An 8012-nucleotide genomic window follows, 5' to 3' on the forward strand; every position below is an offset into this window, starting at 1 on the left:
CGGGATTTATCTGGAGGAAGGTGGGTGGGCTTTCTCCAGCCTTAAGTTACACTGCAAAGCATGGAGTTCTCCCAGCTGAGTGGAGGGCAGTTGTAAATGCCCTAGGTGAAGGGGAGTGGCCTGGAGGTCCATAGTGGCATGTGTGATAAAAGGGAAGAGAAATAGAAAACAGAAAAAGAACATAAACAGCCATTGAGACTGTGGGGGAGCGAAGGGAGGGAAACAAAAGTAAGAATATAGCTGAGCCTCAATCCCTGACATCCGAGCTGGAGGGGTTTAAACCCTGCCCCTAGGTGGCTGCAAGCTGTGGCTGGGTTGAGACAAAGCCTTTGGGCCATCTCCAAATTATCCAGGCTCTGGCCAAGACAGTGGTAAGGATAAAGTTAGACTTTAACTGGCCTCCACTTTAATAAGCTTAGTGGATCTGTGCCTACTTATCTTTATGGTGATCCTCCTGTGACCCAGCAGTGTGGAATTTCCCTGTTAGTAACTCTCCTTCACTGATTTCTGAGGAGTCACTCTGGTGTATGTTACTCGGTCAGCATCTTGCCAGAAGTCCTCTATTCTTTCTCTTCTGTTGAGATTTTTATTTCTTTTACTCTTATACTTGTTAGTTTTGTGTTTTTTTTTTAATGTTTTTCTGTATATGAAATTCAGGATAGGCAAATCCATAGAGATAGTAACTGGACTAACGGTTCCTTGTCAGTAAGGCAGGGGAGATTGGGGGGAAATAGGGAGCTAATAATGATTGGTAAACACACCTAAAGAAGAAATGAAGAAAATGTTCTAAAACCGGATATGGCGATGATTTTAAAACTCTTCTTGATGTGATAAAACTATTGAATTGTATGATAAATGAATTATATGCCAATAAAACAGTTTGGGGGTATAATTAAATTTTAACACAGTGGTGAAAAAAAGCTGTGAGCAGAATCCATACCTATGAAGAATAAGATGAGAAGCAGATTTCCTTGTCAACCTTATTATCAAGTTATCATAATCAAGTGTATACAGTGTTTGTGATGAATAGACAAATAAAGCAATGACACAGAATAAGGAGGTAATAAGTAAAAATGTATATAGTTGGAAAATGGGTGTATGACATCTGACATAGTAAACCAAACATATGTTACCTAATATACTCTTAAGAAATCTTTAAAATATCTTCTACATTTAAAATCATAATCCATCTAGAAGTGACTTTTTGTATGTGTGAGGTAAGTAGAGATTCAATTTTATTTTTTCCCAAATGGACACCAGTTTGTTGCTCAAAACATCATTTATTAAATAACTTCTTATGAGGCAATGGAATTTTCTCACTTTCCCGTATCAACTCTGTTAGTTCCATCTCATAAACATACTTTAGAGAAAACAATATATGCATTAGTATTTCTTTTTTTTAATTTAATAAATCATTTTATTGGGGCTCATACAACTCTTATCACAAACCATACATAATCAATTGAGTAAAGCACCCTTATGTATTCATTGCCCTCGTCATTCCCAAAATTCACCTTCCACTTGGGTTACTGGAATCAGCTCGTTTTCCTTTTTTTCCCTCCCCCTCCCTCCCCGCACCCCCCTCCCCCATGAACCCTTAATAGTTTATAAATTATTATTTTATCTTACACTGCCCAGCTTCTCTCCTCACCCAGCTTCCCTCTTCCCATCCCCCAGAGAGGAGGTTACATGTAGATCCCTGAGATCGGTTCTCCCTTTCCACACCCCTTCCCTCCTGGTGTTGCCACTCTCCCCGCTGGTCCTGAGGGATGCATTAGTGTTTCTTTATGGAGGATTCAATATGATGTACAACTAAATAAATTGCTTAGGAATACAAACATTTGAGGTGAAACCCTAAAAAGAAAACAAAAGGAAAATAAATACAAAATTTAGGATAATTATCACCAGGAAGAATAAGGATAGACTTTCAAAGTTATTATTGTTGTATTCTTTCAGCTGCAAGAAATACCCAAAAGTTTAGTTATCTTCATTTTTATCATACATGTACAATGTATACATTCTTTTGTATGTATAGTAATATTTCATAATGAATATAATATATAATCCTTCAAGTAAACAGATGGATCAAATAATACAAGGATATTATTCTTGGTGTGATTGAACTATTGAATTGTATGGTAAGGAGTTCTGGTGGAACAGTGGTTATGTGTTGGGCTGTGATCACGAGGTCAGCAGTTTGAAATCACCAGCCACTCCTTGGAAGAAAGACAGGGCTATCTACTCCCCCCAAAGAGTTACAGTCTCAGAAACTCACTAGGGCAGTTCTACCCAGCCCTGTAAGGTCGCTATGAGTAGGCATCGGCTTGATGTCCGTGATTGAAGTTTGAGATACCTAAACAGATAGGGATCTCAAAACAGTTAACTAAAACATAAACACACCTAAATGTCACCAAGAGAGATAAATCGCAACCTGAAAAGTCAAGCAATGTCAGCATCTCTGTAATAACCATCTTAGAATAAGAAAATTAAAATAAAGACAAGGAAATATTTGAAGAAACAATAAGATTCCACCAATCAAAGAGGTGGAAATGTTCTTTATTTTGATCGTAGTGACAGTCTCATGGTGCATACATCTTTCAAAATCCATTAAATTACATGTTTTTATGTATGCAATATACCACCCATAAATTATACTGAACGAAACTGAAAGGGAGAAAAAGAATTTAGAAAAAAGTTAGGACTGGAATTAAAAGAATTTAGAATGTCAATTTGGATAGGTAAATTAAAAACAAAACAAACAAACACATGTCACTCAAGGACAAATAAGATATTATAAATGTTTACAAACATTTACAAAGATGACAAAAGGAAAAAGAATGAGATTGCTATCACATGTCGCAAAAGTAACTCCAGATACAGAAAGAGAGTGAAGCGAAATGGTCAATGAAGCACGTGGCCAGTGTCTGTCCAGTCCTCTTTCACAGAGGAGTAATTCCTTAAGTAGACCTAAGTGTTGACCTCATCATTTCTGCTGTCTGCCTTCACCTTTAGCATAGTAGGTCCTTCCTGGCTACTTCCACAACAGCCAAGACTGTTCCTAGAGAAGCTGGCTCTCTCCGGAACAGGAAGGACTACTAATTCTAGCCATTATATTTTTAAATGGGAAAAACGGGGTCAATACCAGTGTTAAAGACAAACAGAGAAAGGGATACAACTAAATTAGAGAAAAGGCGAATTCTCGATGAAGTAGAGAGCACAGCCTGAGCTGAGAGCTGGGGCAGCAAGGGTAAGGTGAGGAGTAAATGGCTTTAGCAATGAAACGTCTAAGAAAGTAAATGAAGCTTTTAAATTGCGCGTACCCACGGATGTATGAAAGGAGTCCTAGTGATATAATGGGTTAAGCATTGGACCGCTAATCACAAGGTTTAGCCTGTCTGCTCCCATAAAGATTTACACTCTCCCAAACCCTATAGAGTGTTTCTATGCCTACAGGGTTTCTGTGAATTAGAATTGATTCTGTAGCACTGGGCTTGTTGTTTGGTGTGTGTGTGTGTGTGTGTGTGTGTTCATGCACACCCTCATGTTCAGAATTCCAGAATGATCAGACACAGGCAAGTTCTCTACAGAGCCTGCAGATCCCCTGCTTCTGAACTAATTAAGCTCTCAAGGCCAAGAGCTTTCTTTATGCTGCAGTCCTCAGCCAGCTGTCTTTTGGCAACAAGCATGACAGTAGCCACTCTGTTCTAGTACCAGTGCCCCCCTTGGCTCTGGCTACCTCTCACAGGAACAATGAACAGTTCCTAGTTCTCTGGGGCCCTTCATCACCACTCCTCCCCATGGCCTGCCTGGGACAAGAGTCTAGGGATTTGATGTATAAAGAAATATAAGTCACACACACTGTCCAGGATCTCTCGTTGGGCCTGAGGGAAAGAGAGTACTCAAATTCTTAAGAGGTTCAACTCTGAAAAGGCCCACAACCAAGCTCAGTGGACAGCCAAAGACCACCTCCTATCTTACATGTCGCTGGTCGCTAAATCTACTTTTCTTGGCACCTGGCTGAAAGCCTCTCACCTCCACCAATAGTGCCCTGTGACTGACAGCCTGAGTCAAAATCCTGAAGACAGAGAGCAACCCTCCTCAGTAAGGTTGGTGAGAGGGACCTGGAGGCACATAGATGTATGTAACTGGGAGGAATCTGCATAGACATCTCATTTTACAGAGGGCCCAGACTAACCAGTTGCCAGACCCAGGGTAGGGGAGTGTCTTTCTCAATGGCAAAAATTGCTCCCTCTAGTTAGGTACTTGATAAGACGTTAAACCTTTTGCCCTTGTTCCTCCGGTGTCTTCCAGATACATACGTTTATGGGAACCCCCAAATGTTAGGTTTTTTAAATACATCAGGTATGGGCACCTGTTTCTTAATACACCAGGTTATGGACACCTGACAAGTTAGGCTTTTACTTTAAAAGGAAAGGAGAAATGGGGTGTAGCTGGCAATATAGCCAGATAGAGTGGGGGGGGGGGGGTAGAGTATTTCCTGATGGATTGGAAATGAAAAAGAGAGAATAAGGAGAAACACATTTTTCATTTCTTTTTCTCTTGTTCTCTGAGTTTCAAAGGTTTTAGTCATAGTGATCTTTGCTTCAATGAAACGTTCCCACCAAAACCGCATATAATCAAATAGACAAAAGAAGAAGCAATTGAGGTAAATATGAGAGCCCAGAGATTCCCCCTAACTCGTCACTCTCCTGACACGAATGGTGGACCCTGAAGCACTGGGTTATAATGTACACATTCCTCTCAACACACTTTGAAGACACTGTCCTAGTAGTGTTCTGGAACCCTAGGTCAAGCTAATTTCTAGATGATTTAATTCAATTTCTTGTGGCCAATTGGAATCAAACTAGTGAGATGCCTGTGCATGAAGGCATCATTGAAATTTGCTTTTTATCTGCTTCTCCCACCCTGGGATTTCCCTCTCCCTTCCATTCAAGCTTCTCCTTTGCATTTTCTCTCTGAAGAAAACAAAGTCAGAGTGTTGCCTGAAGGTCACCAAGTCTTTTCTTTACAAAAGGAAAAACAAAAGAGGTGTGGGAAATTAAGCTTATAGTAGAGAACATATTAAAAAGGAGAGAGAACGAAATTCCCATAAGCCTATTACCCAATAGAGAGACTTCCTTTGATATATATATATATATATATATATAATTCCATGTCTTATACTCGCTACTTGAGTATCAGCTGATCCGACTATCTGCCAAGGCACCTAATTTTACCACAAAAAATGCATTTAAAAATGTGCTGAAAAACTTGGCTTCTACTCGAGTATATACAATATATATATATATATATATATATATATATATATATATATATATATATTAGAACATGACTAATTTTACAAATGAATAAGGTAAGGCTTAAAGAAACTAAGCAGTTCTTCTCAGGTGATCCAGTTAGAATCTGTGGGCCAGGAGACAAACTAAGCTTCTTACTCTAAGACCAGTGTAGCTACTGACATAGATCCCCAGAGAACATTCTAACATACAATACAGGACTTAGTCCTAACAATAAGTTCAAAACAATCATTTCAACAATACTTATCATTGATCACTCCTGTAAGATGCCTATCAGATTAGTCTGAATGCCTGGCTCTAGTTCCAGACTTGGCCTCAATGGGCTATGAGAACTTTGGCAAAACGTTCTCCTCATTTGTAAAATTACAGTATTGAAGTCCATTGTAAGAAAGTGCTCACAATAATATTACTGTCTCTTTCCCATGGCCTCCCTTTTCCATTGAGCGTCTTACAGGGTTTGCTACTGGGCCATTTCCCCTTGTTTTGATTCCAGGGCCCACCTGGTTTGTACGTACTGAGTATAATGATTGAGAAGTCATGAAGCAGGACGCACAGATCGAGATCCTGGCAAAACAGTGTCAGAAGGTAAACAAAGGGCAAGTGAAGAGATTATAGCTGAGAAAACAGGTTCTTATTTTACGTTTCCTTTTGGGTCTATAGGTAAAAAAGCATACTGTCCGTGAATATGAAACTCTTGTTCCCTGAAAATAACTCAGGGCAATGTCCCACCCAATGGAGAATCATCTATTTCTCTTGAGGTACAAAGTCTCTAAACAAAAATGAAAAATGTTAGCATTTTTACTGAGTTTGTCCTCCTGGGATTGTCCGGTGACCCTCAGGTCCAGGCTCTGCTCTTCATGCTGTTTCTGGGGATCTACCTCCTGACCTTGATGGGGAACCTGGTGATGATCCTGCTGATCAGAGTTGATTCTCACCTCCACACCCCAATGTACTTCTTCCTTGGACATCTGTCCTTCCTGGATCTCAGCTTCTCCTCAGTCACAGTACCCAAGATGCTACAGAACTTCTTGTCTCAGAGGAAAAGCATCTCCGTGTGGGGCTGCATCACCCAGTTTCTTTTTCACTCTCTCTGGGGGTACTGAAGCCAGTCTTCTTTCTGCCATGGCCTATGATCGCTACACCGCCATCTGCCACCCTCTGGTCTACAACGTGGTCATGAGCAGGTCTCTCTGCACTGTAATTGTGAGCATAGCTTGGGTCGTGGGGTTTCTGGTCTCCTTGATAAACAGTCTGTTCATACAGAACTTACATTTCTGTGGATCCAACATCATTTCACACTTCAGTTGCGAGCTGCCTCCACTCTTCCCATTGTCCTGCACTGACCCCACTGCTAATGTGATCCTTCTAGCTGTGTCATGTGCATGTATGGGGCTGCTGACCCTTCCCCTGATCCTCTTCTCTTACTCCAGAATCATCTCTGCCATCCTGAGAATCCGCTCCTCAGAGGGTCAAGGCAAAGCCTTCTCCACCTGTTCATCCCACCTCACAGTAGTGCTTTTGTTCTACGGAACAACATTTTCCAGGTACCTAATCCCGCCTTCAGGCTCCATTCTGGAGCAAGTGGTCTCCATTCAGTACAGTGTGATCACGTCCTTGCTGAACCCCCTCATCTACAGCCTCAAGAACCAGGAGGTGAAGGCAGCGCTGCAGAGGATGATAAGACAGCAAAAGTGTCCTTCTGGGTAAGATTATTGGTGTGGTTGTGTTCAGAAGAAAATTTAATTATTTCTAAAGGAGGAGGTTTTTCTAAGTACAGAAGTTTTGGGAAAATTGGATTTCAATTAAATTCAAGTATCTGCTTGGCCTTAAAAATAAATAAACTATACAAAGCTAAGGCTCAAGGAAAAGTGTTTGTGGAAAGGGATCCCACCCAGCGATGCTTTGTAAAATAATAGGAGATGGGACTCTGGGCTCCATCTGAAGGATCGGGGTTCCATCAGGGCAGAGACAGATGAACTAACAGAACAAGGTCTCTGGCCAAATCAGTATCTTTTCTTAGGATTTTCACAAAGGTGCATGATAAAGGAAACAACTACAGATGCAAATAATGCTCCACAGTGAAGGCAGTCAAAGCTATCCAGTCACCTGACCTGGTGATACCAACTGGCATCAAATTGTCAATTCCGATCATCAGGGAAACTTTAACACACACACACACACACACACACACACACATCATTAATGAATTGTCTTACTGGAACTCAGTTTATCACACATTGTATTTTTTTTCATAACTATCCTACCTGGGAGGTCTCAGACATATAGTATTTGCATTTGTTCCAGGTATATACTTTTTACTAGTATATGGAATGTGTGCGTGGCAGGGGGAGGTAAATAATTACAGAAGTTAAAGGATCAATACAGTTCTTAAACACTCAATAATTAAACAATCAATACAATTAAAACAATCAAGAGTACTTAAGTAAAAATATGTAACAATGATCTGTTGAGAAACATTAAAAAGACCTAAATAAATATAAAGCAATACTACTTTTACTGGTTGGTAGACTATTATGTAGATGCCAACTCTTCCCAAATTAATTGAGATATTCAGTACTTAATATTAGTCAAAGCTTCAAATTCTTTTTCTGAATTTGAGACATTGACTCCAGAAATTAAATGGCTAATAAATCTCAAGCTACTTTTAAGGAAGGAAAAAAATTATACAGCAAT

The 8012-nt window shown here is 40.1% G+C and overlaps 1 pseudogene; it reads left to right on the forward strand.

Annotated features, from left to right (window-relative positions):
* Positions 1-6097: 6097 nt before the first annotated feature.
* Positions 6098-7025, forward strand: LOC142451077 (olfactory receptor 5BS1-like; annotated as a pseudogene).
* Positions 7026-8012: the final 987 nt, after the last annotated feature.

The sequence above is a fragment of the Tenrec ecaudatus genome, chromosome 6 (assembly GCF_050624435.1).
Source record: "Tenrec ecaudatus isolate mTenEca1 chromosome 6, mTenEca1.hap1, whole genome shotgun sequence".
NCBI classification, from domain to species: Eukaryota; Metazoa; Chordata; class Mammalia; order Afrosoricida; family Tenrecidae; genus Tenrec; species Tenrec ecaudatus.